General features: G+C 38.6%; 1 protein-coding gene and 1 long non-coding RNA gene across 3 annotated transcripts in view; one reads left to right on the forward strand and one right to left on the reverse strand.

Annotated features, from left to right (window-relative positions):
- The window catches only part of CTNNA2 (catenin alpha 2), a 1322067-nt gene that overhangs the window by 76281 nt on the left and 1219806 nt on the right, over window positions 1-25980 (forward strand). The window lies entirely within an intron of this gene.
- On the reverse strand, window positions 7208-10189 carry LOC116270350. The gene is made up of 3 exons (XR_004178399.1): window positions 10144-10189; window positions 7639-7720; window positions 7208-7334 (listed from the first exon to the last, which is right to left on the reverse strand). It is a non-coding gene; the product is annotated as an uncharacterized LOC116270350 (long non-coding RNA).

A 25980-nucleotide genomic window follows, 5' to 3' on the forward strand; every position in this document is an offset into this window, starting at 1 on the left:
GCCAATCTTGGGGTCTACGATGGTGATATTATCTGCAGGAAACATTGGGGAAGTTGCATATCTTGTGACCTATGGAAAAATGGCTGGCAATCTTTTATGTCTACACCTTAACAGAATTCCTCTACTCCTCCTAGCCTGGTGGTCTCTCATTAGCTTTACAAAGGTGGTTGAGTTTTGGGGAAGGGCTATTATCACTTAAACAATAAACTAAATGTCTCCCAAAGTAGCTTGACCTAAGCCTAGTAATAATTAAGTGAAGATAAAGGCAAGACAGGGATTGGTTAAATCAAATCCTTTCACGCTATAATTTTCTCACGGTTATACTTTTTGCCAAGGTGGTCTCATAGTCTGTCCTGATCAAGGCATCAGATGGTGTGAGTTTAAGCTCCATCACTGCCAAATAGCACCTGTCTGACCTTTGACTAGCCACTTAGACTCTCAGCATCAGTATTTTTATCCAGAGAATGGAGACGGAAGACTTTCTTTCTGCCGTCATCCGCATGTTGTGAAAATTAAAGAAGACATTGTGAATAAAATTGCATCATCAGTTATAAATAACTTCCATGATGTGAGGTTCTGCTAGCACGTTTGGTACTCAAAAGTTAGTGACTGAAGGAATAATGGATAAATCTAAACGCTCTCTAGAGTTATACGGTATTATAAAGTATATAGTCACATTGAACAGGTTATGTTGAACAAGTAAGATTATTAATAAACATAGGTGATCAATGAGACAATTTATTAGCACATAGATCATTAATGGCACAGTTAGCACAATTAGGCATACCAGCCTAGGCAAGACAATTGGACGCTCTCCTTTGAATCTGCTGAAGGTCTCACTCCTTTTAAGAGCAGGAAGGTACACTAAGATACACTGGTACTTATGCAGAAAAAGCGTCATGCCATAATAGAAACACTTTATGAATTAATATCTAGACCCAGACTCACTTCATGTTTCTTGCTCCATTCCTACTTGTTTGTGTTACTTACTAGCTCTGTGACCTTAGGCAATTTATTTTATCCATCACAGACTCAGTTTCTTATTTCAAAGAATAATTTTCAAAAAATATGTTACACAAATACAAAAAGTATTTAACTCATAAATGAGACTATCAGTAAGATAGTAATGCTAGTTCAAAGAGCATTGGAAAATTAATTATATATAAAAATTAAGAATAATGAATTTAGTTTATAATAGCATATGAATATGACTCATTGACTGTAAAAAAATATTACTACACTAATGCAAAGTGTTAGTTATTAGAGAAACTGGAGGGGATGCTGTATATAGGAGGAGAGGATGAGAAGGTATAGGGAAACTCTCTGTATTTTCCACTAATTCTTTCTGTAAAGCCAAAACTGCTCAAAATAGTGTATTTAAAAAATAAAAATAATATGGTTTAAATAAAATTTTGAGTTTAGATATAAAATGTATAAATGTTCTACAGAGTAATAAATCCATATCTTTGGGGTTTTCTAGTAAAAAGAAATCCTTTGCATCTTTAACAGACAAAATGATCAAGTTAACATATAATTTCATAGTGCCAGAACTTTAATCAGTAATAAGTAGCACAGTCAAAAACAAGTATATTCTCTTAGAAATAATCTTTAATGGCCTATTAAATAATGCCCCAGTATGACACTAGAAGGACATGACCCCACCCTTTGTCTTATTTTTCAATTTTGAATAAGATTTTCTTAATTCTTTTGTTATTGTTGTTGTGATGATGATGTTTCCTCTGGGCTTTTCTATCTCCAGCATGTTGCAGCTTTCATCTTGAACTCTGACTTGACTTCTCATCTTTCTTCACACTCTTGGATGCTCCCCAGTCTAGTTATGAAATGGCCCTCACTTTGTTTTATCCTCTTGGCATTGGCATCCCAAGAACCCTCCTCAGCTTCTGATTCTTCACTGGCCAGTGCTCGGCCTAAGATATGACTCTGGGTCCCTGGAAACTGCTGAGTCAAAAGAGTGACAAGAGACAGCAAGAGCCTAGAATACAAAGAAATATAAAGAGCACCGTCTACTTTATTTACTAATCGCCCTGCTTCTGTCGCCTCCAGCACCTCTCCTTGCTCAGAAAACCATCATGAAACAGGGGCTCAGTGCATAAACCAAATTTGGCTAGACCTGAGATTAGTTGGTCAATCATCTTACAAAAATCGAATTGTGCAAAATCCTGTCTTAGGAAGAATCGACGAGAAAGGCAAAAATAACATTGGACATGTAATAAAAGACAAAACCAACCATCCCAGAAATGGACTAATGGCAGGTTAAACTGCCTGAGTAAAAAGAGAAAATAACTGAGTTCTGGGCTCTGTGGTACAGTTAACAAACTGGTAGAGGATAGAAGTTAAAGGTGTAGCTTTGAAACCCAAAATAAGTTTATGTCTTTATTTGACCAATTATTAGATATTAACCTGAACATGGACAATTTGCTTAATTTCTGTGCCTTAGTTTTCTCATAAGTAAAATGGAGACAATAGTAGTACCTATCTCAAAGAGTTGTTTTGAGGATTAAATGTGTTAATAAAGTAAAGCCCTTAGCCCTTAATAAATATTCAAACTATGTTAATAGCATTATCTTTGGTCTTTATAAACCATTTCTCCTTCCTGAGCCTTAGACCTCTCATCTATAGACCAAATATAACAATATGGTCTTGACTGGAACCCAAGGAATGTAGTACGTTCCTCATAAGGTACCAGTTTCAAGTGAAAATCTGGGGTCAGAAGTGATGTCATTAAGTAACTAAACTGATAAGTAACTTCAAGTAGCATTTTATTTTACATAAAGATGAATGTCTTTTTGAGCGGATGCATGGAAATTTTACATTAATTTTAAAAAGGAAATGAGACACGATGGGATATTTAACAAGCAGTGCCCATTTAAAGCTATGTCATCCCTTCCTTATCCCCTCCACTTCCCTAAGGAGGGTAGGTTTGCTCTCTTTTACCCTTGGGAATATTTGTGTATAAGAGTATGAGATGCAATAGTTTATTAAAAGCTACTAAGTACTTAGCAAACATAAAGTGTTGCTAGATGCAGCATCATAAAACAAAGAATGAGATATGACTAAATATCACAGGTGAAGAATAAGTCCAAATTTTTCATAAGTGATGAGAGCTGTGAAATGGTAGCAACTTTGGAGGCAGAGGGAGACAAAAGAGCTTATGAGAGAGCTGAGATTTGAAGAAATATTGGGATAGGCTGTAAGAAAAAAAGTTATCCAAAAAGGACCAGTAAAAACATACCATTCATAGCCTCCTGTGATACCTGCTGGAGCCCCAAGTGTAATACAGCTAATGAACTGTTTGGACAAGTTAAACCATGAGTTTTTGGTTTTGTTTTGTTTTCTCTCACATAGGTGGCTAATACCTTGATGACCTGGTGAACTAACAATTGCTGATCTCAAACCATACACTGTAAGGTCAAGCACAGTATGATAGATAATTTGCTTTGGTATCTGTTTATTTGTATTCAATTAGAAATTAGAATTGTCAAGCTCAGAAATGGGAATTTGATGGATATTTCTATAAAGTAATGTGATGCAATCAGAATCTAAGAGGCATTACTCAGGCTCCAGGATGTTAGGAGAACACTAAATCGAGTAGCTATGAATGGAAATATGTATGTAATTTTTTATTACTCTGAGGCCATGGGCCAGTACTCTAGCAATCAGATTGGGTATAGGAAGTATAGAGCCCATAAGATTTTGGTCTTGGTAAGTTAAACAGTGAAGCTTGAGACCAGCCTGGTCAACATGTTGAAATCCTATCTGTACTAAAAATGCAAAAATCAGCCAGGCATGGTGGCACACACCTGTAATCCCAGTTACTTGGGAGGCTGAGGCAGGAGAATCGCTTGAACCTGGGAGGGGGAGGTTGCAGTGAGCTGAGATTGCGCCATTGCACTCCAGCCTGGGCATTGGAGTGAGACCCTGTCTCAAAAACAAACTAACAGTGAAGCTTATGCTTTCCTGTGCCACAGTTGTGCATGCATTCTACATTTCTACCCAGTGGTAGAATCTTTTTTTTCAACTTAAATTATTATCTAGGAGTTACTATCCCTGCTAGAGCAGTGGTTCTAAACCAGGGGGAATTTTGCCTCCCAAGGTCATATATGGAAATATCTGAACACAACTGGCACAACTAGAAGAGGGTGAGCTACTCACATCTGGTGTGTAGAACCCAGGCATGCTGCTAAACACCCTACAAAACACAGGGCAGCACTCCACAAATATCTTATCCAGCCCCAAATGTCAATAATGTTGAAATTGACAAATGTATGCTAGAGGGAGCAGTTTTCCATGGTTTCCTTCTCCCCAGACTTAGCTAGCACAGACCCAACAAAACAAAGTAAATAGCATACAACTTAGAGTAAAGAGCTCAAATAAAAAGAAAAGGGGGTACTATTCCCAGAATTTTTAAATTGGAAACCAGCCCTTCTCAGATTGTATTAAAAAGAAACAAAGTTTCTGCAGACTCTGGTAATAAAGGCTGCAAATAAAGTGAATGTTGAGCACATGTAAGGGATAATTACAATTTTCTACAAAGAATAAAGTACTTGTTATGTAAAAGTGATATCCCATGACAAACAAGTGTAAAGAACCACAGGAAAGATAAATCTGCAGAATTTAACAATGCAGGAAGAAGACACAAGACCAGCCAGATCATCATTAATTTTTTATGAGGCGAGAACTGAGAGTACACACTGCAGTTTGTTGTATTTTATGCTTACGTTCTCATAGACTTCCAAAGTTAGTACTGTAAAAGATTAAAGATAGTTGCAAATTGTTTGACTCTCCTTCCTTGAAGAGATGGGCTCCATATCACCTTCACTTGAAATTGGGAGGCCTTTGTGATTGCTTGACCAGTAGAATAGAGTTTCTGAGCCCAGGCCTAAGAAGACTAATAGCTTTCACTTGCTATCTTTTGGAGGACTCTTTCTGAGAGTCCAGGGTGTCTCTGAAAAAAATCTAATGTACCCTGAAAATGCCATGCTATAAGAGTCACATGTAGGTACTCTGGTCAATAGCACCAGATGAGTCCAACCTTCCATCCATCGCCACCAAACTTGCAGACATGTAAGTAAAGCTGTCGTGGACATTCCAGACCATCCTATCTGCCCACTGATACCACAGAGTGACCTTTGTAAACACCACATCAAAACAAATGGCCAGCTGAGTCCTGAATAAATTTCTGATCAAAAAAAAAAGTGAGATATAATAAAATATTTGTTGTTTTAAGACATTAAGTTTTGAGGTATTTATTATGTAGTAATACATAAACAGAAAAATTCTGTTATTGTACTTATGAAATAGCATTTTAAAGAATTCCTCTCTAGGTATTGATATATATGTAGATATAAAAATTGAATGGTCTGTGCCTGACCATGACATATTCTTATGCTGAAAAGAAAACAGCAGATAAACATCCCACTTTATAGTTTGTTTATTTCAACTGAGGTGAGATTTAAGATTGCAGAATTATAGCATGGCTTGTGGCAAAAGGCACAGCTTTCAACTTAGAGATAAGGCTGATAAAACGGAATTAAGTTCCCACCAGGTATGGAAACACTGCCAGCTTAAATCAACTTGGTTTAGAATTCGTTGCCTCTTATGCAGACTAATCAGGACGCTTGTTAATTGCAAAGATATCCTTTATTATTGTTCTTCAGAACTCTGTCTTTCCTACTTGGAAACTTTGTCAGATCTTGATTTGTTTATCTTTTACCTAGACCAAGAAAACCCACAAAAAAACAAGACAAATTTAAAAACCTATCTTTTAATGCTCTCCACTGCTTGTGATTTTCCAAAAAAGAGTAAGTTGTTTCTCTAGCTTGTTAGTACTGATGGGGAAAGATTGTACTCCAGGAGGTCGAGAGAGAGAGGAAGCAAATGCTAGATCATGGGCAGTGAGGGACTGGTTCAGCCAGAGAGGGAGAGTTGTGAGACCAACTGGGAATAATAGTTCTTTCCTGCTTAGGCATGTCCTTTGCAGTAACCCCATGCCTACGATATATTCTAGTTTGATCCACTAGAGATGTCCAAAATAAGTTTATTCAGAATTACATTCTCTCTGAGTTTTCTCCAGAAAAAGAACATTCTTATGTCCTGGAATTATTCTTCATGCCACTTCATATTCAAGTTTTCTTCTTCCAGAAAAATATTCTTTTTTAAGTATGAGGCCCATAATTGAACAGACCAGTACATAGCGGAGCAGGATTGTCACCTTCACGTTCTTGATCATGATGCATCTTTCAATGAAGTGCAAGATGGCTTGGGCCTTTTATGTAAAGGGCACATTGTTAATAGCTAATAAACAATAACAAAAACTACCTTATACCTCTATACTATTTGTTATATCTTACCTCATCAGATATGCAGCAACCTAAAAGAATATCTGAATAAGTGAGTCATTTGTTCTGAGCAACATTTCTGGAGGCCAAGTATCAGATAGAAAGGTGTAATTAGATCAAACTCCAACCCTAGATACTCAGCTCTAGGGAAGACATCTAACTACTGCAAGCAAGAGGGTGGTTTGTTAAGCTTCTGATCCATGACAACTACTGGGTCAAAAGATATAAAATGAATAATTTGAAAACAAATAGAATTAAGGTTCATGGATGTCCTAATTAGGCATGTCTAGTGGTAAGCATGTTTTTATTTATTTAATGTAGGTATAATTTTTTAGAAATGAAAATGGATGGATGAATTAGTCAGCTTTAGTGGAATGTGAACTGTATAAATGCAAGCAAGTCAGTACCCAGACAGAATGAGAAACTCTTGCCTTAACATAGCGGGCAGCTGGTAGTAAAATAAAATCTTGTTTTTCTTGTCAAGGTTTGGGCTGTTAGACAGAGGGGGGGAAAAGAAAAATATACCTTTATTATCAGTGTGTATGTATGTGTAAAGGCAATAAGAAATCCTGTTGCCGTTGCTTTCACTCTACGGTCAAACATGAAAGAAAATTTTTAAGTGAAACTGTAAGTTAACCCGGCCAAGAGTGGATGATTAGCAGTGGATGATTCAAAGGCCCCAAAGGCTGTTTAACCAGTAGGAAGTCACAGAAGACCAGTTTCTGCATGGACATGTGTGCACGCACACATTAACTGTTGGGTCTTCTTGCAATAGAAAATTCATGGATTCCATCATCATTATTTTAGTCCATTTGTGCTGCTATAAGAAAATACCTCAGGCTGGATAATTTATAAAGGACAGAAATTTATTTTCTTACATATTTGGAAGCTGAGAGTCCAAGATTATAGTACCATCGGGTTCCGTTGTCTGGTAAGGGCTGCATTCTCTAGAGGGTGGAAATGCTATGTCCTCATCTGATGGAAGGCAGAAGGGCAAGTTAGGCAAATTGCATAATCCCATTCACAAGAGAGGAACCCTCATGGCCTAATCACCTCTTAAAAGGCCCCACCTTCTAATACTCTCACACTTTCACAGCACCTGAGTTTTGGAATGGGCCACATTCAAACCACAGCAATCATGAATGCATATACTCTTATATGAAAGGATTTGCTTGCATAATGATCTTCTTTATGAAATCTTACCTCATCTACAGAGTATTGTATTCTGAAAACCTAACACACTAATGTTGCTAAGAAAATCAAGAATAAAGATATTTACCTTTATTGATAGTCTTCGTCATATGTTTATAGCTTCTAATTGAAACTGTAGGTTTCCATTAAATGAATAACACATCTGTGGACTGATAACAGGCATGTTAGCACAGAAAACACTACTGAGTAGGCTCTTTGATTGTATGGATGGGCTGTAAGTTATGTGTATAAAAGTTGTAGGATTGGTGGCTTAACTACATAGTAAAACTAAAACTTTAAGTGCATGTTAAGGCTTTCAGTGTAATCAAATGTATCCAATAAGGCCACCATTCCCTGAAACATTTTGTGAAATATATTCATAAAATATTGCAGACTCTATGGAACAGCCTCAAGATACAGCAACTCTTTGGATGTGTTCCAAACAAAGTCCTTGGAACTTATTTGAGTAAATATGATGGGTTATCAAACTGAGTCGTGATGCTTGGGGACAAAAACATAGGACGCAGATACTGAAGAGGAATTTTCAACATGACTAATTACCTGATTCTAAAGGCAGTTCAAAGAGAGTTGTTCAAAATATTTAAACAACGGTAACATTATTTGTGTAGGGCATGCTTTGATGGAGTAACAATTTATATGGTTACATTCTGATTTTTTCAAAAATTCTCATTATTTCTGAGTAGTATCTTAATATGCTCCAGTTGTAATAGCCAAAGCCTAATCCATACATCTCTATTTTTAAAAAATCGTAGTGCCAGATGGCACAGATGACCAGGAACAAGCAGCATTTTAATTCATTAGACATGCATTAGAGAAAATATATACTCAATGAATAAACCATTGCATTATCAGGCTTGATGCCAGTTTATGGATCTTTGCATCATGTAGAGTGTGGTACAATTATTTTCACATTCTGTTACCTGTAACATTACTTCATCTCTTTTGTTTCATTAAATAACAAATGTCTTAAGGTCTATATCTTTTGTAACTTTCCAACTTCATTCATTCAGGTCAATAAAATTTTATAGAGCAAGTGCTATCTGCTAGGCACTGTTCTGTTCCCTAGAGATATAGCAGTGAGATAGACAAGATTCTGCCTTTGAGAGATAAAATGTTACTGATTGCTTATTAGATTAAATATTAAGATTAATATGAAGTGCTGTAATGTAAGTTTTCATTTAGCTGCATGTGATGCACACTTTCTCCTCCACAATGTATAGGGTAAAGTTTGTTTTGCAAACCTCTCTCATAACCCATTGCCTTCCAAGGAAAGCACAGTCATGCCTTTATTTTTTTTTTCTTAACATGAAATGAAGATATAGATAATTCTGAGGACAAGTTGCAATAACGCCTGCTATAAGCAAATGAATACCGCAATGTCATATCATGAAAAGGGCAGTAAAAGAAATAAACATTGTTATTAAAGAGAATAATGGTGGGTGGTAACTATTTATTGCTCTGTATAAAATTTCACATGAACGTAGAATTCCTGTACCTTGTTCTGGTAGTATCATCCTATCAGAAATTGGCTCTTAGCAGTGGTATTAATGGGAGGTTGTTGGTTTTGTGTGTGCGTGTGTGTATGTGTGTGATTTCTCTTCAAAGGCTTGTAATATGTTACTAAAAAAACTCATTAATTTCTTTCAACGCATTTTAATAACTTTTAATAAGCTTTATTAACTTCTGATTAACATTCTTCAAAATGAATCTACTCTATTCATGTATTTATCTAAACTGTATATGAATTTATTTTTCTTTCCATTCTCTAAAAGATTCTGTGATCTATGAAACCAACTGACCCTGAATCCTCCAGTCTCTAGGAACATTCTTTCTTTAATATTAAAAAAATAATAATAAGTATACTCAATCCTCCATCTCACTTCAGGGAATTGAGTCTCTTTTCCAGATTTTTTCATAATTTCCAGGGCATCTTACACTCCTGGTTGTCATCTTCCATCCATACTCTGAGGTCCAGCTCCTAGTGTATTTTTATTCATTTTCTGTCATCTTTTTACCATGTCTCCAAATGGAACCTGTTTCAGGACGCATTGCTCTGGGTCTTCAAAAATAAAATCCATTTTAAATTCCTAAAGGAACTGATAATTTTGCTAATAAAACTTTACTAGATACTTGAGAGGAAAATGAAGGGAAAATACAGAATAAGACTGTTCTATATCTGACATCATCTGTCTTAAATTCCATCAGCCTCATCCTCTCACTTTTCTAAGGCCCTGCCTTTCTGAGGCTCCCTTTCTCAAAACTTATCAAAACTCCTGAATGTCTTTGCTTTTTATAATATATAAGGTTTCCTTAAGGCAGATCTTTTTAATCTGTCTTCAAAACACCAAGGATCGTTTCATTTTAAGTCAGTCTCTTCATTTTTTTTTAAATGCAGAGCAGTTTAGCTCCCTTTGTGTTCCTTGATCCATAATTTCAATATTTTCCTCAAAGAGCAGTTTCCTTCTTGGTGTGAATTCTGTAGTTCTTTAGAATGTGAAAGTGGCAGCAGTTAATTACTTTCATTGTTTTAAACGGTAGCTTTCTGCTACATGCTCAGCAAGGCTCTACTCACCTGTAGGTATTTTCTTCTAATGCTTCACGCTTGGAACAAAGATCAGAATGAGCAGAGAGTAAGCTGGAACATCTAGTAGTCACTGGGGACAGAAAGTACTTGACAGGGTGAAAAGGGCAATTACAGATCCAGTTCAGATCAAGGAACCTCTATCCTGGGGTCACCCACTGCCAAGTGAAGGTGGAGGTGGTAGATACACTTGAGAAAGTACAATATTGAGACAGAAACATATAAAAAACAAAACAAAACCAAAAAAAAAAAAAAAAAAACCAGGCAAGCTTTGGGCAAATGAAGTTTACAGAATCTATGAAAAGCATGCCTCAGTGTACAGTAGGTACACCCCAAGAAATGACAGCCATGAGGCTGCTGAAGAAAACATATCCAATAAATCTGTTTTTAAATGGGTTGGTAGATAGCTGTACCTCTATAGGGACTTTCAGCACATATTAACAGTCCCAGTAGACATTACACTAACCCTTGGGTAGGTTAGAAACAAGACTATCTCCAAGCCTGCTAGTTACTTGAGTGTGAGCAAATGAGAGACCCAGCCTCTCAGCCATCCCAGTGAGAAGAGGAGCTGATTGCAGAAGGCAGGATCAACCAGCTGAGAAGGGGCTAGGAAAGGGGCAAGGGCTGATTTCAGTAAACTTCCTGTGATTTCCTTTCCAGCTCAAAGCACCTAATTGTTGCAGGCTACTTTTATTCAGGTCACTCCATGTCTCCTTGTTTATTTATTCTACCTACAATAGATTATCAAGCTAGAACAACTAGCCAATTCTTCAAAATGTACATTTTAAGACATCAAAGAATATTTCATTGTGTACACAAATAAAACAAAGTAACAATATTGGATCTGTTAAGCAAAAAAAATAATGGGCTGGTGAACTTTTCTTTTCATCTTGAGATCTTCGGCAGAGCCTGATTTCCCCAGTTTTTAGGTCTATGACTATTGCAAACAATTCCTTAAATCTCGGTTTCCTTATCTGTAAAATGAGAATAGCAGCAGCATCTAACTCAGAAGGTTCTTGTTGAAAATAAATGAGATAACAGGAATAAACGTGCGCTCAGCTCAGTGCTGATATGTAGGTTGAAGTCAATAAATATTACCTATTATTTTATCATTATTTTATCATATCACCTTTACGATGTTCATTTAATCTAACTAGACTTCCTTAGTCTTTCCTAGTGAACTCCTAGAAATTATAATTCATTCTGCAATGACACTAAGGACTCTAAATTAAACAGAGTAATAAAATATTCACCATAAATGAAACTATCCTTGTAAAACTCAAGAATATTAGGAAACCATCAAAGTGGATTTTATGCAGTAGGAAATACACAGATTTAAATTGAATAAGAGTTTTCAAATGAAACTCCAAGGGCGAATGTGGTTTTATTTGAGAGAAGGAACTGAGAAAAATAATTAAATAATAATCCAATAATAAAACTGGACCAGTAAAAAGAAAACAAGAGTATGTGAAGTTCCAGGAAGCTGGTATTAAAATTAACATCTTTTAATGATGTTCGTGTGCCTTAAGATTACACCTAACATCATTTAGTAAGCCAAGTCATCTTTATTTCTTTGCAGTATTAACATCTTTAATAGTTTTACTTACTAAAAGTGTTATATCATTTTTAACCATTTTTCTCAAACAAATATGAGAGGAAAAAAGTCTGATTTTGCACCAAAGGAAACAGAAGTAGAGAAGGACAAGTGGCATAAGCTGCTTTGTGGAGCTTGAGAGAAGCAAAAATCTCAAGCGCCAAGCCTGGGACATTATTAGCCCATGTTTTAATCCTATAAGTCATGGTGTCTGCCTCTCTGAGTGATGATCATTTAAACTACACCAAAAGGGCTATAATTCAGGCAGGTTGTCCAAATGCTCTTGCTTCAAAGGCCCAAGGGACAAAAGGAAAATAATTTTTCTGAAATTGATATATATCACACATCAAGGCTTCTTATCATTGTCTAATCATTTACAAGCTCTCATTTTTCTAGGGTTGGTAATTTTAGCTGGAGGAATCCCGGACAGTCAGTCGTAAGAGAAAATGTGTTATAAATACCTAGAAGGGCTGGCCTTAACAGCACGCAAATGTAGCTAATGGTTTGAGTTGAAGACAGCACCTTCCAAAACCAAACAACAAAAAATTACAGAACAACCAACCAAAGCAACCATCATTTACCACTAGAAATCCACGTGCTTGTGTTATACTGAGCACCAACTATATGCCAAATACTCGTCTAGCCTTTTTGCATATACTATTTTACTTAATCCTCATGTTCCTCTAAAGAAAATATTTTACTTCCATTTTATATATGGAGAACACAAGGCATGGAGAGTTTATTTGCCTTATGGGGGCTATAAAATCCTCCTAAAATTGAAATGCCTAAGGAAGGTATTAATCTGCAGCTATTTCCTTAACTATCCCCATATATCTTCCCAAGGTTCAAAGAAAGACTGGTGGGTTCCAGGCAGAGAAAGGTATAAAGAAATTATTACGTAAAGTCTTCATTATATTGTGTATGCTATTTTATTCAGGTCTTTGCATATTAAAATAGTAAATTAAAATTGTTGTACTTTATTACTATATTTTTTATCATTCGTGCAAAGACTTCCATGTTTGTACTCCTGGTGGAAAGAAGGCCAAGCCTTGCTGGAAGAATGAGGTTGTTACCGGTACTAACGACAGGAAACTAGAATTGTGAGGAGAGTCCTATGCAGTCAGGAGAGTGGACTGAGCCTCTTAAAAGCTGGACTTTGAGGAGTTCAGATGACCAGGTATACACTCCCTCATGGTCAGTTAAAAGTTATACTCACCACTTTATCCTAATGTAATTTCTTGAACCCCCTGTTCAGACACTGTTTTAGAGACTGGTAATGTTATTCTCTTATTTGATGTTCTTAAGAATTGCAACTACTCTATGAGTTAGCCTAATGCAGGTAACACTGAGGCAGGAAAAGACCCAAAAGTTAGTAACATACAACAGCAAAGGTTGATTTTTGCTCATGCTATAGATCTAATGCAGATCAGCTGTGGCTCTGCTGTGCATTGCCTTTGTCCTGAAATCTAGACTAAAAGGGCACCTTTTGAATACAAAATTGCAAAGGAAAAAGAGACATAGAAAACCATTTGCTCTTAAAACTTGTCAGACATAACACGTATTACTCCTGCCCACATTTCATTGACCAAATAAGTTTGATAGTCACTTCTAAGTTCAGTAGGCTGGAAAAATATAATCCTCCTGCAGGGAAGGACAGAGTAGAAAAATGGAATATATGCCTAGCAGAAATGCAATCTACAATGCACTATTTAGCCACCAAATAGTTAGTTCTCTCTCTCACCCATAGGCAGAACATACCTTCTTCCCTGAGGAGGCAACTCAAAAGTCCTATTCAGTAATTGTTCTTAGCTTAAAGGTCAGGCATTTAGGTGATGCAAATTTTTTTCACCATAGGCCTGTATGTTGCTCCTCCTGTGAACTATAAGATGTTATCCTTCCTCACATACTCGATATGCAATTATGGAACAACAAGCAAAAAGAACTGCAATAAAATCTCCCGTGAGGAAATATAAAAAATACAAGGCACATAGAAGTCACTGGTTCATAGAAATCCTGCAGTACTACTGGAAAGATATTATAGGGGACTTCCAACATGGAGATGAGGAAGGTTCTTGATTAGGTCCTGATGCCATATTTTCATGTTTTTATTTTTGTTAACAGCAGCCCCCAACTTCTCACACAAATTAATCAGTAGCACAGGCTGGTTTTTCCCCCCTCTGGTAATACATTTCTTCAAAAGCTCCAAAGATGGCTTATAATACTAGGTTGGAACGACAAGTATTTGCAAAGTACGATTATGATAAACCACAACTACAATACAGTATGTATGGTTATTTAATGGCTGAGAACATGGTAGCTCCAAGCAGTCAACTTCCTCATTCAAGGCTAGATACCCAGAACCAGAATTCCAACTCAAGTTGACCTAAATCCAAAATCTATGTACATTTCACTACATGATGCTTCAGCTACATGCAGAGGGTACTTTAACAATGCTATTTGCAATTATCTAGATTTATGTTATTCCTTATTTTTCTTCTAGTTTTTGGTGATGTGTTGTTTGAATTATTCAGTCTTACCTTAGTTACTAGTTATCCATTTTTGGCCCAGGGCATTAAAGCAAGTGCTGCATCCTCCCCAAGGGGAGAAAGTTGGAAGTGCTGATCAGTGAGATACCACAGGGTAAAATCTGGGAAAGTTTCACATTTAAAGATCAGCTACCCCTCCCCACCACTAGATTCCCATTTTAGCTTTAGAGATCTGTGAGTTTATTTCCACTTTGGAAGGCTGTGGTATTGCCAGGAAGGAATCAAAGAGAAACTTATTCTCTGTCTCAATTTTATCAAAGGCCAGCTCTGATACTCACTCAAAGGTTTTTTGCACTTTCGTCTACTCCCCAATAACAAAGGCTCTCTTTTGACCAATTTAAACTTTAACAGAATATTATATTACTATTCAAATGGGACTCTAGCCAAGCCTAATTTGTCTATGGCAAACAAATGGCAAAGTTGGATAAAGACAGCCTGGGCTGTCCCTGTTTGTCAGCGAGGTTGTTTTCAAATAGCAACTGGAGTAAATGCTTTAGCCGCAGCTTACACAGAAGCCAATGCCAGCATGTGGTGCGAGGGAAATGAAGCCAGCTTTCAGGAGATTGTTCCAATGGCTGGAGTCCATCCCCTGTTCACAGCTCACTCCCCTCAGCCTGATGTTCTCATAGAACTTTACACTTGCTTCTCACTTTGATAGTATTTTCAAATCTAGAAACACTTTCAAATCATTGTTTTGGTTGGAAAAAGGAATGAGTCCCTAGTGGATCAAATTTTGGGGGGAACAGGGACAAGTCAGAAACAAACTACTCCTGAGCTCCACATGGACAATTCACTCATGGGATTAGGACAGAAATTTTAGTTGCAGCAGGTCAGATTTCAGGCAAGGACTCCCTCCAAGATTAGTGCTGCTGTGTGTGCTTGTGCCTAACACAGAAAGCTGATTAGATGCTCTTGTTTCTTGATGCTTTGCTTGTTTTTAAAAATATTTATAAACACCAGGCCTAGGGAAATAAGTCTCTCCTATGAAAATGTTTCAGTGTTATGAGATGAAATTCGTATTCTTGTGGCTTGTTTCAATCCTTTGTACTGGAAAATTATTTGCCAAAGATGAGCTCACTGTATGTCTTTGAGGAAAAAACAAACAAACAAACAAACAAAACTCTTGTCCTAAGAAGAAAACATAAATTGATGCCAGGACAAAGGAAACTTGTAACCAGAAAACTTGTAATATGATTGGGAAAACAAACAAAACAATTTAGAAATACATCTACAAGAGACAATGGGAAAAAAAATTGTGAAACCAAAAAGTCATGTCCATTTTAAATTCCATAAATGCAAGAGCTGTGACAATTCATTCATCAGGATTTCACACATGACTTGGCACATAATAGGTGATCATGAAATACTTGTTGAAAAGTGAATGATTGCTAAAGAAGCCAAGCACTAGAATAAAGAGCACATATTTTTCATTAAGCCAGTGTTCTTTAGAGGGATGGTTCTTAAAAGAATAAGAGAGGTTTAAGGCCCGGCACAGCGGCTCATACCTGTAATCCCAGCACTTTGGGAAACCAAGGCAGGTGGCTCATTTGAGCCCAGGATTTCAAGACCAGCCTGGCCAACATGGCAAAACCTATTTCTACAAGTAATAATAATAATAATATTCCTGCAGGGTGGTACATTCCTGTAGTTCAGCTTCTTGGGAGACTGAGGTAAGACGATCACCTGAACCTGGGAAGTCAAGGTTGCAGTGAGCTATAACCATGCCACTACACTCCAGCCTGGGAAACAGAGCGAGACTCTGTCTCAAAAAAAAAAAAAAAAAAAGAAGAAGAAGGAGGAGGAGGAAAAGAAGAAAAAATAAGAGAGGCTTAATAGTGGATAGAATGAAAAAGGAGAGAACATTCTAGACAGAAAATTGGAATTTGGAATTTATAAATGTTCAGAGGATGAAAATATTCACAGGAAACACAAAAGATAATCTCGCTGGAGTTCAAAGGATGAAGTCCAAGCTCCCTTGCTTGATCAATGTTGTTCCTAATGTCAATGGACACCAGCTGAGTCTGGTCCTGCAGGAATGGAGTCAGTCCATGTGAGAGTTCCACAGGGCTGAGGCTGGAGGGGCAAGGTCTATCCAGAGGTCTGGCTGACGCCAAATTAAAAAAGGGGTGAGGATGTCAAAGCAGAGCAAAGGAACAAAGCTCATAAGCCTAGGTCCAGTCAGGTCATCAAACAAGGGAGGATCTACCTCTGGTGAGCACCAGAATACATAGGGACCAGAAGGGAGATGAGTGAGAAATAGGGGCAGTGGTGCTGGGCTAATACTTCACCCACTTTCCTGGGTTCTCTCCTGCATGGTGGCAAGGGGAGCTGTCTGAATCCAGACAGACCAAGATGGAGCAGGTATCTTTCTTCCAGTCCTGCCCCACATTTGTTTCTGTAGGTTTTCCAAGTAGAAATCTCTCCACATACTGGAATTTTCTTGAGGCTTAAGTCAGAAAACCATAACCATTCTTTCATCCCTACTGCCCTCAATGAAACCAAATTCTGTAACTAACCATAGCGCCTACATTCTACTTGCATTTTCCTTCTCATCTCTGATCACTAAGACAGGACATGAAGATGTGGGGAGGTAGTCTGAGTCTTGGTTGACCGGGCCCAGGAGAGACCATGAAAGGTGCATTAGATGGTTGGCGGTGGGGGAGGAGTATGTTTGCATTAGAAGCTACAGGGTTAAAATACCTGCATGAGGTCACAGATCCCAGATTGCATTCCTTTTGTTTTCCTCACTGTTGAATAGTCGTGGTCTTAAGGAAGTGGAGTCATATGGCCTCCTTAATGCTCAGAGTGCAGAGCGTGCATTATATTCTTGTTTTGTGTGCATTGGGGTGTGTCCTCAGTGTCCCGTTTGGTGTCCCACTACTTCTTCAAACCTCTGTTAGATGCCAGGAAAATAAAATGGAGTGAATTCATCTCACAGCCCCAGGCCACACTGCAGAAATGGGCCCCAAATGGTACCTTGCTCCACTCAAGTTGCTGTGTGAGGAGATAAACCTGAGAAAGGTATTCTAACTTATTGCTTGGGAAATTCATGATTCTGGGTTATCCCTCTCAGATGAAAACTCAATTGCAAAAGGCAGCACTCCCTAAAGCTCTCCTTTCCCCCACAAAATATAAGAAATATAACATGACACTTCCACATGAGCCTGGCTTTCACTGATAGCAACAAATACAGCAAGAAGCTGGAGTCTAGGGCAGCACCCAGCAAGTATACTAGAGACCGTAGGCAGCAGTGAAGGAGGTGAGGTCTTCACTCAGGCCTCGACTTGTGCCTGGGTAGCATAGATCACTGCTAGCCTCATCCAAGTGAACTGAGAACATAATCACTAATGCTCATTTCATGATTTATGTACTTGAGCAGAACATTTCTTAGATACCAAGGTTAATACCTACTCAACTAAGCTTGGGGAGGGGAGGCAGCTGGACTAGAAAGTCTGGATAACTAGTTCCCTAACTCTTACATACATCAAAATCACCTGTATCTGCAAAACAACACAGGTTCCTGACCACTCCCAAAGAGCTTCTGGTTTGGTCTGGAGCAGAAGCAGGAATCTACATTTTTAACAAGCACCACAGGCTTTTCTGATGCAGTTAGCGTAACCTCAAAATTGAGCAACACTGATCATGGATATTAAAGATGATGCTACTTTCTACCTGCAATGAACCAAAAGGGTAGAACTTGGGAGATGTGATCAGGAAGCCATAGTGGATCATCAAACAGGAGGAGGACAAATGGTGTGACTCAAAGTTCAAAGCAAGTAATTGGAAATTATTTGGAAGCAGTCACAAGACAAATGGATGGAGCAGGTAAGCTGGTCCCTGAGGCCAGGGCTGGTGTCTCTAGTGGCTGGCTATCACTCACTTTGGCTGACTTTGCCAGGCTAAATGTGCTGGGGAGGCAGGTTGTGTTTAAAGCAGGGGTTCACAATCTAGGCATACATTGAAATTACCTGGAGACTTTAAAAACACTGGATCCCACACCTAGAGATTCTGATTTCATTGGTCTGGGGTCTGTTCTGGGCAGACAGAGTTTCAAAATCTCCTCATGAGGTTCTTACGTGTGGTCAAGCTCTGGTTTAAAGAATCAGTAACAGCAGGGGTACCTCAATTAAATATTCTTTTTTTTTTTTTTGAGACCGAGTCTTGCTCTGTCACCCAGGCTGGAGTGCAGTGGCGTGTTGCCCAGGCTGGAGTGCAGTGGCGTGATCTCAGCTCACTGCAAGTTCTGCCTCCCAGGTTCACGCCATTCTCCTGCCTCAGCCTCCCAAGTAGCTGGGACAACAGGCGCCCGCCACCATGCCTGGCTAATTTTTTGTATTTTTAGTAGAGATGGGGGTTTCACCGTGTTAGCCAGGATGGTCTCAATCTTCTGACCTTGTGATCCGCCCTCCTCGTCCTCCCAAAGTGCTGGGATTACAGGTATGAGCCACCACGCCCGGCCCGATTAAATATTCTTAAGGAGGGCTGGGTGCAATGGCTCAAACCTGTAAACCCAGCACTTTGGGAGGCTGAGGTGGGCAGATCACCTGAGGTCAGGAGTTTGAGACTAGCCTGCCCAACATGGTGAAAACCTGTCTCTACTAAAAATACAAAAATTAGCTGGGTACGGTGGTGAGTACCTGTAATCCCAACTACTTGGGAGGCTGAGGCAGGAGAATTGCTTGAAACAGGGAGGCAGAGGTTGCAATGAGCCATGACTGAGCCATTGTACTCCAGCCTAGGCAACAAGAGTGAAACTGTCTCAAAAAAAATTTTATATCTATCTATCTAGCTATATATATATACACACACACACACATACACACACACACACACATATATATTTATATGTATATTCTTCAGGAGAACTTCTCAAACTGTAATTTGCACACAGTTCAATTGAAAATCTTGTCAAAATTCAGATTCCTTCTGAGCCAGCCTGGCACGAGGCCTGAGATTCTGCATTCCTCACAGCTCTCAGGTGCTGTCGATGCTGCTGGCCCACACACCACATTTTGAGTAGCAAGGATCAGGAAAGCCACATTCTCTCACTCCAATCCAGCAGTGGAAACTTGTTAGAAATGCAGTTCTCAGGTTTCATCCTACAACTATCATAAACCTTGGAGGTGCCTCTGCTTTTGGCCAAGCCCTGCAGGCGGTTCTGACGCTCTCTCAGGTTTCAGCGCCTCTGCTCTGCTCCACAACATAACCGTGTGTCATTATTTCACCAGCCGAGCTAGGTCAGGAGCACTTCCTTCTCTAAACGTGACTGGACCTCTCCCAGTGGGGTGTCTAGGATTTTAAAAGGGAAGCATCTCACTCTCTTTTTCATCCTGACAATTAAAAGGCCATTATTCTCACACGACCCCTAAGTGGTAATGAATCTAACGCACTGCTCTTTGTTCCAGCGCTGAACCACGCAAGCTCCATAAAATGAGGGGGTGGTCACGCTCTCCAGGGTCCTTTCTGTTTCTGACAGACTGTGATTCCACCACTCTCCAACTAGAGAGGCTCTGATGGTTTCTGTGCCTTTGTCCCTGGACTCCAATCAACCACCCATGCTGTATTGTTGCTATTGTTATGCCCCTTTTTTTAAAAAAAGGAGAGGGTCAAAGGCAGCAGCAAACCTCAGATGCCGGGCAGCAGTCACTCATTCTTGCAAAGTCAGGAGCCCCTAGCAGCAGAGTCTGGCTTACAATGCGTGGAGACGCAGAGGCGGAAGGCTGCAAAGAAGCCTGGATTTCTTGTGGGACCCTGGCTGGCTGGAATTACCCCAAAGCTCTAGGCATAAGTGTGGGGGAGTCCCTGTGAAGCTTCTTTTCCAGCTCCTTGGCCTTTATTACACACTATGAACTCTGTCTTTCAACCATGAGTGTTAGAAACGGCCCACCTAGAACGCACACAGCCCTGTGAGGCTGGGTAATCTAGCCATCCCAGTTTGCCAGAGATGGCCTCCTTTTTAGCACTGAAAGTCCTATGAAAGAGCAACATCTCCATTACTGGAAAACAGGATGGTTGGCCACTCTAGATGAGGGATTTTTCAATGTCATTAGTGGTCTGGATAATTCTTTGTTATGAAGGCCTGCCCTGTGTGTTGCAAAAAGTTTAGTACCATCCTTGGCCTCTATGCACTAGATGCCAGTAGGACTGCCCCAGTTGAGACAACCAAAAGTGTCTCCTGACACTGCCAAAGTCCCCTCAGAGGCAAAGTCACTCCCAGTTGACAGCCACTGTCCTAGATATATGTGACTGTGTAGTCTGAAACCTCACCTAGGCCAGCACTCCTCAAATGTTAATGTGCATGAGAATGACTTGGCATTTGAACAGACATTTCTCCAAAGAATACAAACAAATGGGCAGAAAATACATGAAAAGATGCTCAGTATCATTATTCATTAGGGAAATATAAATAAAAACAAAAATGACATACCACTTCACATGCACTGGGGATGACTAAAATAAAATAGATGGGCAATAATAACTATTGGCAAGGATGTGAAGAAACTGGAACCCTTATAGGTTGCTAGTGGGATTGTTAACTAGTGCATCCACTTTGGAAAATAGTTTGAGAGATCCTCAAAAGGTTAAACACAGAAGCATTATACGACTCAGTGATCATGCTCCTAGCTATAAACAAGAGAATTAAAAATACGTGTCCACACAAAAGCCAGTGTACAAATGTTCACAGCAGCATTATTCACAACAACTAAAAGGTGAAAACAATCCACTGTCCATCAACTGACGAAAAGATGCACAAATGTGATCTATTCATTCAATGCAGTATTTTTTAGGCATAAAAAGAAATGAAGCACTGATACACATTGCTACATGGGTAAACCTTTTAAACATTTGGCTAAGCGAAAGAGCCAGTCACAAAAGCATCCATATTGTATGATTTCATTTCTGTGAAATGTTCAAAATAGGCAAATCCATAGAAACAGAAAGTGGATTTGTGGTTTCTAAGGACTAAGAAGACAGGAGAATAGTGTCTGACTGCTGATAGGTACAGAGTTTCTTTTGGGAGTAATGAAAGTATTCTAAAATTAGATAGTGGTGATGGTTGCAGACTTCTATAAATATACTAAAAACCAATGAATTGTACACTTTGAATGGGTAGATTGTTTGACACATGAATTATATCTTAATAAAATTGTTGTTTGAAAATAAAAGGATCATTTTGGGATCTTGTTAAAAATGCAGATTCAGATTCAGTAAGTCTGGGGTGGGGCCTGATATTCTGAGTAATGCACTGGGAAAAGCAAAACTCTAGAACAAGAGTTCTTTCAGTGTGTTTCCTGACCAGCAGCATTAGAATCACCCGTGAGCTTGTCAGAAATGCAAATTTTCTGACTCCAGCCCAGACCTACTAAATCCAAAATTCTGGAAGTTGGGTAGGGCAATATGTTTTAACAAGCTCTCTTAGTAATTTGGAAGCATGCTGTTGTTTGAGGACCACTGCCTAGGCTGTCCTCATCCTGAATGGCTCTTTCCCTTGCAGGGAAACATGCAAGGGTAAACTATTTGATTTTTAATAATAAAAAATAATATTGTTTAAATCATTAAGTTTCATTATAAGGCATATTACTTTAAAGAAATGAGCCTCATAGCTGAAGAAAGTTTGATATAAAAGTGTGTTATCCCTGGATCTTGGTGGCCCCAGGTTAGCCCCAGGACGTTTTGTTTATTATGTTTCTTACGATTCTATTAAGAGTTAAAATAACCTTGCTTTAGAAGTGCCAGAAAACACAAATGACCTCTTCTTTGCATATTGGTATATGTGTTCCAACATTATACATGTGGTATTCACTTATGATTTGCTAGTTGAAATGAAGAAGGAAAAGGAAGTGGATAAGTCAGTAATGTAGAAAGGAAGGGGAAAGAAAAATTTTTGAGAGAAGAGTCTGGGATACATTCCCAGCTCTGAAACCAGTGTGCTGGAGGGTATTCTGTCTTGGCCATTGCTGTGTGGCAACTCAGTATTTGGCCCTTTGGTAAAAGGAAAGGAGAATCCTTATTTTTAATGCTAAGTACACTGCTATTTTTATTATAAACAGAAATAGAGATGCTGAGTTTGCTTGTTTGTTGTTTGTCTGTTTTCTGAGGGAAGATTGAGACCATCATACAAAGACCTAGTCCTTAGGGACTCATTTCTAGAGCTGAATACACCTGGCAACTCAATAACAGTCATCCATATACCTAAGTGCCCTCACTGTCTGAGAGAGACATGCACTTCATTAAGCCGTCTTGAGTTCTTCATTCACTAAAGAGCTTTCTCCTAGTCTGAAGGGTGAATGTGCTCCCCTGAATCTCTAATTTATTGCCAGAAAAAGGGTTTTAGCCTTGGGAAGACTCAGCTCCCTGTGCTGATCATTGACTGACAGCCCCAGGAATCAAGTAGAACACCATAAAGCGTACTCAATTGCCGCTGTCATCCAGTTTCATGGCTTGTCTGCCTCTGCTATCCTCGATGCTCTCCACAGAGCACCCAACACAGTGGCATTCATGTTTTCCACTTTGCCAAAACACAAACTCCATCATTTAATTCATTCAGACAATTTTTCCAAGTTGTGGCAAGGAGTAGTTCAGTGCCAAGCAATGTTCTTCTTAGAATGATCTCAGAGAGAAAGTTCTATCAAGGAACTGACTGTTACAAAGGTATTCACACCCTTAGCAACTGCTTTCTTGTCCAATGAACTGAACAAATTTAAATACAAGTATTAGATTGTCCCATACAAGGAATGTATGTTGCTGCTTCTCCTGTTCATGAGGCATCCCTCTCCTCCTTTCAACTATGACTATACTTTTCTTTCAGAAACGGTATCAAATTAAACTTTTCTAGTTAGCCAATATGTATCACCTCTACAACTGAAGACATTTCAATGATTGTTGTATTTTTATGGTTTCATGCAGAGTGTGATGTGCTGTCAAATTATTAACATATCTGAACTCCTAACTGCCTCCTCTCTCTCTCCACCATATACATACCTCCACCTCAATGAATGATGCCATTATATACCCAGGGACTGAAGCATAACACCTAAGAAACATTTTCTGATTTTTCTTTCTACATCATTCAAACCACCAGGAAGTCCCTACTTGCAAATATATTTTTGATTTGTCCCTTCTCATTCCACAGCCACCACGATCTGTTTTCTGGATATTTTCAATAAGCTGCTATGCAGTCACCCTAGTTCTGCCTACATTTAATCCATTCTGTACACAAACAATGGAGTGGTACTTTAAAAATGTATATCAGACACCATTTCCCCCAGTTAAAAACTTTTCATGGCTTTTCATTGTACTTGGAATAAAACTCGAAGTCTTACCATGACTACAAGACACATGCAAACTGTCTCCAGCCTCTACCCCTCCCTATAATTATTGGTGCTAACATCACACTGACCTTCTTTCTGTTTCTAGAACAAGTCAAATGTTGTCTATATAGTCTTTACCTTTGCTAAACCATCTCCATAAAATACCATTCCCGTAGTTTTCATATGACTTTTCTTTCCAAGTTCAGCCTAAATTCACCCCTTTAGAGGAGTTCTTTGTGACTAATTAGCTATTGGTTTTTATTCTCAATCGTATCGCAGTTTTTCTTTTTTGTATTTTATCACAATCTGTAATTGTTTTAAGTATTTATTTGTTTATTATCTATTTCCCTGACACTTATATATGCTCCAGAAAGGAAGAAATTTCTTAATGTATTTTATTATTTTATCCAACAATTAGCACAAATCAGTAGTATAAAATCAGGTCTCAATAAATGTATGTTTAATAGATGAATCAGCATGTATGTTTTTGTTTCCCATAAACTCTTGAAGAATAAGAGGTGATCTATTAAAGTATGAATAGTCCAGTTATCATATACAAACACATGCTAATTAATAAAATGACATAAGGACCTCTAGTTGAAGTTGTCTAGGCAATAATGCAGAGCCTATTTCTGAAAGCTCACTACGTTTCTTTGCTCTGCTTTTCTCCATTTTTGAAATTTGGCATGAAGATACGTGTTCTGTTGTTACAAAATGGCTTCCAGTCTTTTTTGAGAAATTAAGAATTAGCCTTTCTAAATCCTTCCTTATCTGTCCATGTGGTTAAACTGAATTAAGTATTATTATCACATACTTTGAAAAGGGATCCAGAGCCTATTTGTTAGATGCAGTAGGAAAATATCACCAATTCCTTTCCTTTTTACCATGATTATTAGGTGGGATATTCAAAATGAGCATTATCCTCAAGTTAATCATGGCCAGCTTTATGTGAAATGACAACAAATATACTGGGACCCTATTGATTACTTTATTTCTATGAGGCGTATTGTAAGAGGTTGAATTCAAAGCACAGTGGTAATGACTACTGTCAGGCTTGGCCTTCCTGAAGTACTCCCTGATTACCTCTCACATAACTCCTACCTCTACCTCACACATGTTTACGCTTCTGATCATCAAAAACTGGCACAACTCTTCACCAATCCTTCCTCCTGAGGATTAATATGTCAGAAGTGAGGCTTTAACAATTTCTGGTGTATGTCACCCTAAGATACTGATGGAGAGTTGGGGGAAGAATATATATTCTATTGACTCATCTCCTCTAATTTGTGTAATAATCACAATTCTCCAGAGAAACAGAACAAATAGAATATATAAAGATAAAAACTAAGAGATGTATCATGAAGAATTCTGACAAAATTAGGAAGGCTGAGAAGTTCCATGATCTCCTATCTGCAAACTGGAGACCTAAGGAACCTGTTGGGGTAGTGCTAGCCCAAGCCCAAAAGCCTGAGAACCAGGGGAGTCTATGGTGTGAGTCCTAGTCCAAGTCCCAAGACCCAAGAACCAACAGAACTGATGTCCAAGGGCAGGAGAAGATGAATGTCCCAGCTCAAGAAGAGAGAGATAATTTGCCCTTCCTCCACCTTTTTTTTTTCTGGCTCTCAGCAATTGGATGATGTCCACTCACATTGGTGAGAGTGATCTTCTTTACTCAGTCTACAGATTCAAATCTAATCTTATCTGGAAACACCCTTATAGACACACCCAGAGATAATGTTTAACCAGTTGTCTGGGCATCCCTTAGCCCAGTCAAGTTGACACATGGAATCATCACAAGTAGAAAGAGAGAATTTTACTAACCATAGAATTCAAAACCTTCTCTGATACAATTGAGTTGTCTAACATGGTTATTTTCAAACTAGTAATACATTTTAAGGAAAAAAAAAAAAGAAAACATACTTGCTATTTAAAACCTAAACATGCTGTGGTAGGCAGTTTCTGACCTGGCTGTAATAACTCCCACATCCTGATATTATGTAAGGCTTTCTGTAATCCATTCCCTTAAGTATCGAAGAAGTGATAAAATTTCACTTCCATGATAGGATTACAAAAGATGTTAAACTTTTATCTTGTTTTTATACATATACACACACACTCTCTCTGGCCCTTCTCACATGTTTCCTCTGATAAAGCAAGCTGAAGAGGCTCATGTGGCAATAAATTTTGGATGACAACAACCAGTGAAGAACCGAGGTTCTCAGTCCACCAGCTCTCAAGGAACAAAAATGAGTGAGCTTGGAAGCTGATCTCTCTACAGTTGAGCCTTCAGATGAGACCATAACGCTAGCCAAAATCTTGTTTTCAGCCTGGTGAGAGATTTTAACACAGAGGACCCAGACAAGCTGTGCTCCCACAA

This window comes from Papio anubis, chromosome 14 (assembly GCF_008728515.1).
Source record: "Papio anubis isolate 15944 chromosome 14, Panubis1.0, whole genome shotgun sequence".
In the NCBI taxonomy this organism is placed as follows: Eukaryota; Metazoa; Chordata; class Mammalia; order Primates; family Cercopithecidae; genus Papio; species Papio anubis.